The sequence below is a fragment of the Cryptomeria japonica genome, chromosome 4 (assembly GCF_030272615.1).
Source record: "Cryptomeria japonica chromosome 4, Sugi_1.0, whole genome shotgun sequence".
In the NCBI taxonomy this organism is placed as follows: domain Eukaryota; kingdom Viridiplantae; phylum Streptophyta; class Pinopsida; order Cupressales; family Cupressaceae; genus Cryptomeria; species Cryptomeria japonica.
This window is the reverse complement of record NC_081408.1, coordinates 1,515,368-1,525,033: the sequence shown is the minus strand read 5'-3', so window position 1 is coordinate 1,525,033 and position 9,666 is coordinate 1,515,368.

The following is a 9,666-nucleotide window of genomic DNA, read 5'->3' as shown; positions in this document are numbered from 1 at the left end:
GTAGAACAAATAGCTTAAACAAAAGAACTCAGAAAACATAGATCGGGGGTATATTAGGCACCCTTAGCCAAAAAGAAGAGTTTTCCCAAGCTCGCATAACCTGTAACAACTTCTCCAGGCCACAACAAAGGCCTGGTCCTAACCATAAACAAGAACTTGCTAAACTAGGCCCTTGAAAACTTTCAGCATCCAGTCTGTCCCTAGTAAAAATAAGAGACATGGGGTTTTTCCAGGATCCCCCAACCATGAAAGTGGATTTTATAAGGCTCCCACAACCAACAGTAGAGTTTTTACAGGCTCCCTCAACCATGATTTGAGATATAAGGTTTTGACAAGGCTCCCAAAATCTCCTGCAAGGAAAACCATAAGGGTTTTGACTAGCTCCCTTAACCAGCAACACAAACAGTAGCCTTCTAAAAAGACCCTCAACCTAGAACCCATGTAGCCACTCCACCTCCATAGGAGAGAAAAATATCTCAACAAGAGATTTATGAGAACAAGCCAGGGGAGCATAAGAGACCTTCAAGGGTTTTGGAAAGGTACCCATAACCTCAAACTTGGAAAATACCAGAACTAAGGTCAAAAGACTCTCAAAACACACCACCTCAATAGGAGCTAAAGGAGAGAAAACAACTAGAAAACCATACTTAGTACTAGGCCAACCACCAAGAAAAGCAACAACAACCTCCCACCCTCACCTCCCAACATCATCTGCACCATCAAGCTTCACCTCAATGGGAGGAAGGTTATCACCAATACCAACCACCTCCAACTCAAAAGAAGACACCACCTCAATAGGAAGAACTAGAAATAACCAAGGATACTAAAGAAGAAATGAAAGGGAAAACATCCATGAGGTAAACAGGGGAAGATCCACAAAAGGGTACCCAAAGATATGTACAGATAAAGAAGCCCTCTGAAATAGCACAATGACCAACTCAAAATAGGCATGTGAACACATGTGCAAAGCCTGCAAAGACTTGGGATCCTCGAAACTCCTCCTTCCCCTCATCAAAACCCTTAGAGAAATAGCATGAAAATGCCCAATGATGAGGGAGAGGAAGAATTTGCCCCAGCCCAGAAGGAGGGGCATAGAAATAAGAAGCCCAAAGCCACCCACATCACTGAGAAATCACTCCCCAGCACTGCTACCTGCACAAACATCCACTCCACGCCAAAGGTTGCATTCCAAAGTTGAGTCCGGGCAGCAACCCACAAGTAAGCACCCACCAAACGAACGTGCAGAAAAAAACCCTGCCCACCTCCGAGTCACCCTACTCATGCAGAGAACAGGAGGAACAAGCAACAATCCACCTAAAAAACCCCAAACTCCACAGATCCTCAGGCCAAACACACAAAAGAGAGCACATGTGTTGGCAGGGAGAAGCGGCTCCAACCTCCTCCTCGTTATCTATGTTGTCTCCATCTCCTTCGGCCTCCCCTACATCTGTCGCTTCCGACATTGCTCACCCAGCTCATTTCAAAACTGGGTTTCTTTGAAATAGTTTATCTTTCCATTATTACCTAAGTTGTGGCATCCTAGATCCACCAATTATGGATCTTGGAATCCTATATATTTTTCTCTAGGCATTTAGTTTAGTTATTAGATTCTAATTTTATGCATGGACAAATACATTGCAAACCTCAGCATGTGATGACTACTAAGTTTGTACAAGTTTTGGCATTCCATTAATGCAATGGGAGACGCTTTCCTTGTGCTAGAATTATTTTTTTGATCATGGGTATTGATGTGTTCTGATTTACTTGTTTAAGAGTGAATAAATTTGTGGAATGGTAATTTAATTTTCTTACATAAGGTTTCATCTCAGATTAGCATGTAATTGCAACATATGATTTCATCGAATTTGAAATTTCTTCTTTATATTTCACTTAAATGATTGCATTGATGTCATGATCAATTGTATTAGTACTAGTCCATATAATGTTATTTTAGTCAATTCTATCTAATCTTTCAAATCTAATGAGAAATTATTATTACCATCATCTGGATAGTCTAGATTTGTTTTAAATGCTTCGTTAGCCTATTTCTTTTATTATTATTATCAATCGTTCTCTAGGGTAGATTAAACCTTTGAGAAGGATGTTTATGATTAGATTTGTTTGCCTCAAGATGTGCATGCATGTTTGAATTTGTACATTAATAGAATTTGCACATTTTTACAAACAAAGAAGAGATATCACTAGAATATAACTTCCTAGCTTACACCTAGCTTTACTAGCAAAGGCCTCTTATGAAATATCCTTATAAGCCAACCTAGTCAAGATTTGATTAAAAAAAAACCTTAGAACAAATTCACATGCTTTTGAAGAAAAATAATCAATTTTCAAAGTAAGTGAATATTTTTGTCATACTATATTTTTTATACTCTCAACATATATATTCATTATCTTTTATCATTGTATATAATATTATGTATGAGCTTAAACATTCAAGTTATACTTATATTTAATAATTATTGATTTATATATATCTTGCAGCCACCAACCTCTTCACCCTCACACAAGCCCAAAGAAACTAATTTCAATACTAACATTGCCTGTTCTGTTTCTGTAGATTTAGAAGGAAAAAAAAAAAAAACTTCAATGAACCAACCATAAAGGCATTTTGTTATAATTTGTTATAAAAAATAACATTTATAATATGGCGGTAACAGCATTTTTTTGAAGTTACACAGCCCAATGACAATAGAATGGCCCACTACTGACGGAAAGAAAAAATGGAAGTTGTACCACACCCTTTATTTCTCATATTGATTTACATAGTAGGAAAAGGAAAGCATACTTTATAGTTCAAAGTTGAAGATGCGTTAGACTATCATCAATAGTCAAGTACAAATCACCATAACTATAGTATATTTAAAGGCTTTTTCAAACTATCTAAGCGGAGGAAACAATATACATTATACCTTGTAAAATATAAAATATACATTATGTCCATTCCTATTGCAACAAGGACACCACAGAAATCTCGACTTAAAATACCAAACATTTAAACTATATTGCCGTGAGAGATGATGAATGGTCGTGGTGGTATCATGGATGATGGCCAACATTAGGCATCGGAACTGATGGTGGATATGTTTCTCTTCTTGATGACCTTTCTGCCGTTTTCTTTGACTTCAAAGCTTCAGCAGTGTTTTGATGAGGGAAATAATTTGCCTTCTTATCTGCTTTCATTCTACCAAGCCCTGCGGTAGAAACAAGAAGATTCATTAATTGCTCCCCTTGAAAAAGCAAAATCGCTGGCCAATCATTTATATAAAAGTTGTAAAAAACTATTTACTATAAGATGAGTACTGGTTTTGAATCTTTTCAATTGGTCGATGTGATAACTTGGATGTCTCAATTTGAGCCTAGTGCGCAAGCCTGAGTAGATTTATGACTCATAGGTTGTTTGAGATATTTAAGAATGAATATGATTAGCACAGGCATAGGCGTGCTGATCATATCTCAAATTCAATGGGTTTCTCATTACCTGCACCACTGCATATGTACCTTAATTGCGTAAGGGAGATTGTGGATCGGAGTGATAAAAAAATTGACAAAAAGGAATCTGAATGGCGAAATATATAATTGAAAAATATTTCAAAATAGGAATCTGAAAATGCAATTGATAGAGATTAAGTGAGAGGACAGCAGAGGTGGTGAGCGATAGTCATTACCTGCACCACTACGTATACGCCTTCACTGCGTAAGGGAGATTGTGGATAGGAGTGATAAAAAAATTTGAAAAAAGGGGAAATTCGACAAAATAAAATTGTAAAATATTTCGAAATAGGAGTCTGAAAATGCAATTGAAAGAGATTAAGCAAGAGGATAGCAGAGGTGGTGAGCGAGTCATTCGTCCTACATGACATTATAAAAATGAGAGTTGCATATTAACATAATAATAATAGGAGAGCATTTGACAAGTGGAGGGAATTGTTGTACGTATAAAAATATTTATAGAAGTTTTAAGAGTAATTTGAAAGAGATTATAGTGGAGTGTGGTCAAGTGGGTCATTTTGTTTTCATGATGGAGATCATGTGTTAAAATCTGTATAAGACATCTTACCATTAAATGATATGAGAATTAATTAATCTTAAAAATTGTGTGGTTCTTAATGTTCTGAATGATTTTCTAGTGAAAATATATAAGTAGAGCTTTCATATACTAAAACTTTTTCTTTAATTTGAAGTTTTATTTTTTGTTGTTTGTATATATTTATGGTTTTTAATTAGTGTTGAGTTTCTTCGTTAGAAGTCAATAGGAAGGCATGTATGGATGTACATATATGTTATTTGAGTTTTATATGTGGTATTTATTCTATCTTATTGTGTAGGTCATCTTTGAGAACAAAATAATATAAATAGTGGATTTGAGTCATATAACATGTATTGCTCTAGCAACTTCATATAACTAGAGTTATTTTCGTGTACAAGTTTATTGGCACCTTTTCTTTTTACTTATAAGAAATATATTCTTTATAAACTTGTGTCGTCTATTTATCCCTATAATTATTTTGTTCTTTTGCTGGATGTGCTTTTCATTTTAAATATTTTATGTTTTCCTAAATGTATGTTTCCTATCCTTCGTAAATTTATTAATTTGTTCTTCCAAAACTTTCTTCCCTGCTTGTGTGTGATTCGTCTTTTAGTGACATCATCTTTCATATTTAACAAAACAATATTCCATTATGATTTAATAGATGACCAGGCCTTGTTTTAAGGGTCTCATTTTGACATAGGTAGAGAATTTTCTAGAAATGTCATGGATTATCTTTTGTTTTTCTCTTTCTACAATTATTACATGATATGCCATAATCACTAGCATCACATCCTATCTAGCCATGCCAAAATAGGAGCTTTAGACCTATAATGCCCCAGACATATGTTGATGTATAGCGTCAGTCAATATCCTTCTATGGGCTGATAGAGAAAATCAAATGTCTAAGTGGCCTATTCGGCCTCAGAAATTTTACGGTATCGATCCATATTTGGACATGTCTACCAATTTAATATTGATATTAAATAAATGCAAAAGAAACAATTAAAAATGTCAATTAAGCAACACGATTTGTTAAGTATAATTAACACATATTAAATCGACTTAGATCTCCACCATCCTTGATGAATGAATACGATGTACAATGAGAAGACGTATTCGTTCTTGAAGAAATCCGGCCCTTGGAGAAGGGCTTCATTGGCAGGTATAAAGGGAGAGTATATCTCCCTTCCTTGGCAATTACTTGATACATACAACAAGAAGATCAAAGTAGATATAACCTTCAGTTGTTCGCATTATTCTATCAACAGTCCATTGATTATCATCTTCAGTAGATCGTGTATCTTTCTTCAGCAAAACGTGTGTTACCTTCTGCATATCGGGTTCTTCATCAGCAAGTTGGAATCTCACATAAAGGCATATCTAACTTGTATCATTCTTTGGAAGTCTAGACTATATCTATTAATATTCTATCTTCAAAGTGTGAAGCATTATTTGTAAAGACATATGACTATTTTGTCTAATGTAATACAAAACTCTAGCTGTTGGGTTTTTCACCTTCAAGAGGAAGGTTTTCCTAGGGTATACACTATTCAATTGTATTGAATTATTGTCTATCTAATCTGATCACCAAATTTAACATTGTATCAGAGCAGGCTTAACAAAAGATCAGATCAGATTCATAGAAGTAGGTTATCCTCCATTATTGCCTTCAAGTATGATTACATCTATCAACGTCAAGATGGTGAATGGACTTAAAGTTGAAGACAGAGTTGAGGGTGCATCAAACTTCGTCTCTTGGAAGTTTAGAGTGGTGCTTTCCTTGGAGGAAAATGAATTAGATGATTTCGTGGAGAAAGCGGTGTTGGAACCAACCTTAGAGGATGAGAAGCTTCAATGAAAGATAAATAACACCAAAACAAAGAAAATGTTGGTTGAATTCGTGAAAGATCACATTGTGCCAATCATCTCCAAGTTGACAATGGCATATCACATGTTCAAGACATTAGAGGAGATGTATGAGATCAACAACATGAGTCAAGCTCTTGCATTAAAACAACAACTTCACCACATCAAGATGACAAAAGGAGAAACCATCATCTCATACTTCATGAGGATTACTGAATTAAGAGATCAACACTCTACCATTGGACACTCTACAAATAACAATTTAGAGTTAACCATGTTGGAACTTAATGGTCTACCTTCATCATGGGATTCATTCATACAAGGGATAAGTGCAAGATCAAAACTCCCTAAGTTTGATAGATTGTAGACAGACTGTATTCAAGAAGACTCAAGATTGGCTACAAGAGGCATTGGTCAAAGCTCTAAAATTGAAGATATTCATGTTCTTGCTTCTCACTCCTCAAAGAAGAAGGGTAAGAAAGACTATTTCAAAAGGAAGAAAGATAAGGAATCCAATGATGTTCTTTCATTCAAAAGAAGGAAGGATCTTTCAAATGTCCAATGCTTTAGATGTGACAAATATGGTCACTATGCAAATAAATGTCCAACTAGGCCTATGCCTCAAGATTCCATTGTGGATGTTTGTGAGACTCCTCCACAAAAGGATTCAGATAGATTCATATTCTATTCAGCCATTTCAAGTAATGTATCTACCGATCACAACACTTGGATAAACGACAGCAATGCATCACACCACATTACCGGATTTAGAGGACATCTAAATTATTTGGTGGAGAGAAATTCAAATGAACAAGTAATCATTGGAGATGATACTAGTTACTCCATGAAAGGAGTTGGGACCTCCTCTCTTCACTTAAATTCAGGCATCTCCTTGCAATTGAGTGATGTACTATTCATTCTAGGAATTAAGAAAAATCTTGTATCCATATCAACCTTGGAATACAAGGGATATCAAATTGCATTTGTAGACAACAAAGTCCTTGCATGGCCAAATAAATCAAACATCAAGATGGCTCAAGTCATTGGTGTTCATCATGGATGTCTTTAAAGACTTTTCACTCATCTTCCTCAAGCATTTCTTCATGACTCATCAAGTACTTGTGAGATTTGGCATAGAAGATTGGGTCACCTTCACTTTCGTGCACTACCTACATTGGAGAAGATGGTTACGAGCCTTCCAAAACTCAACCAAGAGCATGAATTCACTTACCATAAGAATACTAAAGGTACATTTCATAGTAGTGAAAGTAGATCCAAATGTATTTTAGAACTCATTCATTCAGATTTATGTGCTCCTATGTTTGTTGCGTCCTTGAGTGGTTTCTTGTATTATGTTATTTTTATTGATGACTACTCGATAAATAATTGGATCTATTTCTTGAAGAGTAAAGAATCTAAGGAGGTACTTATGAGATTTAGGAAATGCAAAGCTCAAGTAGATAACATACCCGAGAAGAGGATCAAAGTGAGAGTACACCTCCAGTAACTTCTATAATTTTGCATTCAAGCTGGGATTAAGAGGGAGTTTTGTGTTCCCTATAATCCTCAACAGAATGGTGTGGCAAAAAGGAAAAATAGAACTATTGTTAAAGCATACAAAGCCATGATCTATGATCAAAACCTTCAAACCTCCTTTTGAGCTAAGGCTTCTAGAACTGTTGTCTATGTTCAAAATAGATGCCCTCACCATATTTTGGAGAATAGGACACCCGAAGAAGAATTCATAGGAGTGAAGCCAGATGTAAGTCATTTGAGGATCTTTGGTTGTCTAGTGTACATACATGTATCCAAAGATAAAAGGAAAAATTTGGAACCTTCTGGCAAGAACAGAATATTTGTCGGCTATAGTGAAACATCAAAAGCCTATAGAATGTACATTCTAGGGAATAAATTGATTGAGTTAAGTAGGGATGTGACATTTGAAGGAGGATGTTGCATTCAAAAAATCTAAAGGCATCCATGAGATAGAAAGTGAATATCAAGAGCCTCTTCAAAATATGGAAGATGACCATACTCCTAAGATTTGGAGGGAGACTCGTGAACCTGAAGAAGAAGATGATCGAAATGAGCCCTTGAATCCTATTGATGGGCCTATTGACATTGTGACTGGTAAGAAAAGACCTCTTTTAGCAAGGAAAATGATGCAAGAGGCCGAAGGTTTTTCAGCCCCAGGAGGAACATTTAGAGAAAGTAAGAGACCTCATAAGTTCGCTAGCTATGTTGCATTGATGAGTCAAATCATTTAATCAGAACCTACCAGTGTTGAGGAAGCTACTAGTCAATAGGTTTGGAAAGATGCCATGGCAGAAGAGTATCAATCAATTAAAAAGAATGATGTCTGGGACATTGTACCTAGACTAGAAGGTAAATCTGTTGTTTCTTCTAAATGGCTATTTAAAATCAAACATGTTGTTGATGATAGTATTGAGAAATACAAGGCTAGGTTTGTGGCTAGAGGATTCTCGTAGAAGGAGGAAATTGACTATGAAGAAACATTTTCTCCAGTTGCTCGATATACCTCTGTTAGGACCATCATTTATATTGCAACATCTAAAGGATGGAAGATTCACCAAATGGATGTAAAGACAAATTTTCTAAATTTGGTGTAATCAAGGAAGAATTATATATTGAGGAACCTAAAGGATTTGTGGTACATGGGAAGGAGTCTCATGTTTTCAAGCTAAAGAAGGCATTTTATGGCCTTAAGCAGACTCTGCATGCTTGGTACAAAAGGATTGATCGTTACCTGATGGGCTTGGGATTGTCCAAGAATGATGCAGATTCAAACTTGTACTTCAAGGTAATTAATGGGGAAGCACTAATCCTAATTATTTATGTTAATGACTTACTTATCACTGGAGAAGACCGTCTTATTATCAAATACAAGAAGGAGTTAGCTTCTAAATTTGAGATGAAGGATCTTGGTTTATTGCACTACTTCCTTGGGTTAGAAGTTTGGCAGAAATCTGATGGGATCATTCTAAGTCAAGGAAAGTACAAGTCATTAAAATTATAAAGAGATTTGGTATGATGGATTGTAAATTCATGGCCACACATATGGAGACCAACTTGCATAAGTTAAGAGAGGCTGCAACTATTTCTGATCTAGTGGATTCTACACTATATGGGAAGATGATTGGATCTTTGATGTACCTAGTCAATACCATACTAGATATTTTCTATGCAGTGAGTGCACTTAGCTAGTTTATGTGTGAACCAAAGAAAATACATCTAGTTATAACAAAACATATTATGAGATACTTGCATGGCACAGTTGGATAGAGCCTGAGATATTCTTTTGATGTGGACTTGAAGTTGCATGGATATACACTAATTCTGATTGGGTAGGGTGTGTCACTAATTGGAAGAACACCTCAGGTTGTTGTTTTAGTTTGGGTTCTGCCATGATTTCTTGGTGCAGCAGGAAACAATCTTCAGTGGCACTAATCTCTACAGAGGCTGAGTATATTGCGGCATGTGTGGGAGCACGAGAAGCAGTGTGGCTTCAGAATCTTCTTGCAAGATTGTTTGGGAAATTCTTAGAGCCTACAATTATCCATTGAGATAATCAAAGTTGTGTAAAGCTTTATGTAAATCATGTGTTTCATGACAGATCAAAGCATGTGAAGATCAAGTATCACTATCTTAGAGACATGGTGGAAAGGAATAATATTCAATTGAGATACATTAGTAATGATGAGTAGATGGTAGACATTCTCACCAAGCCTCTC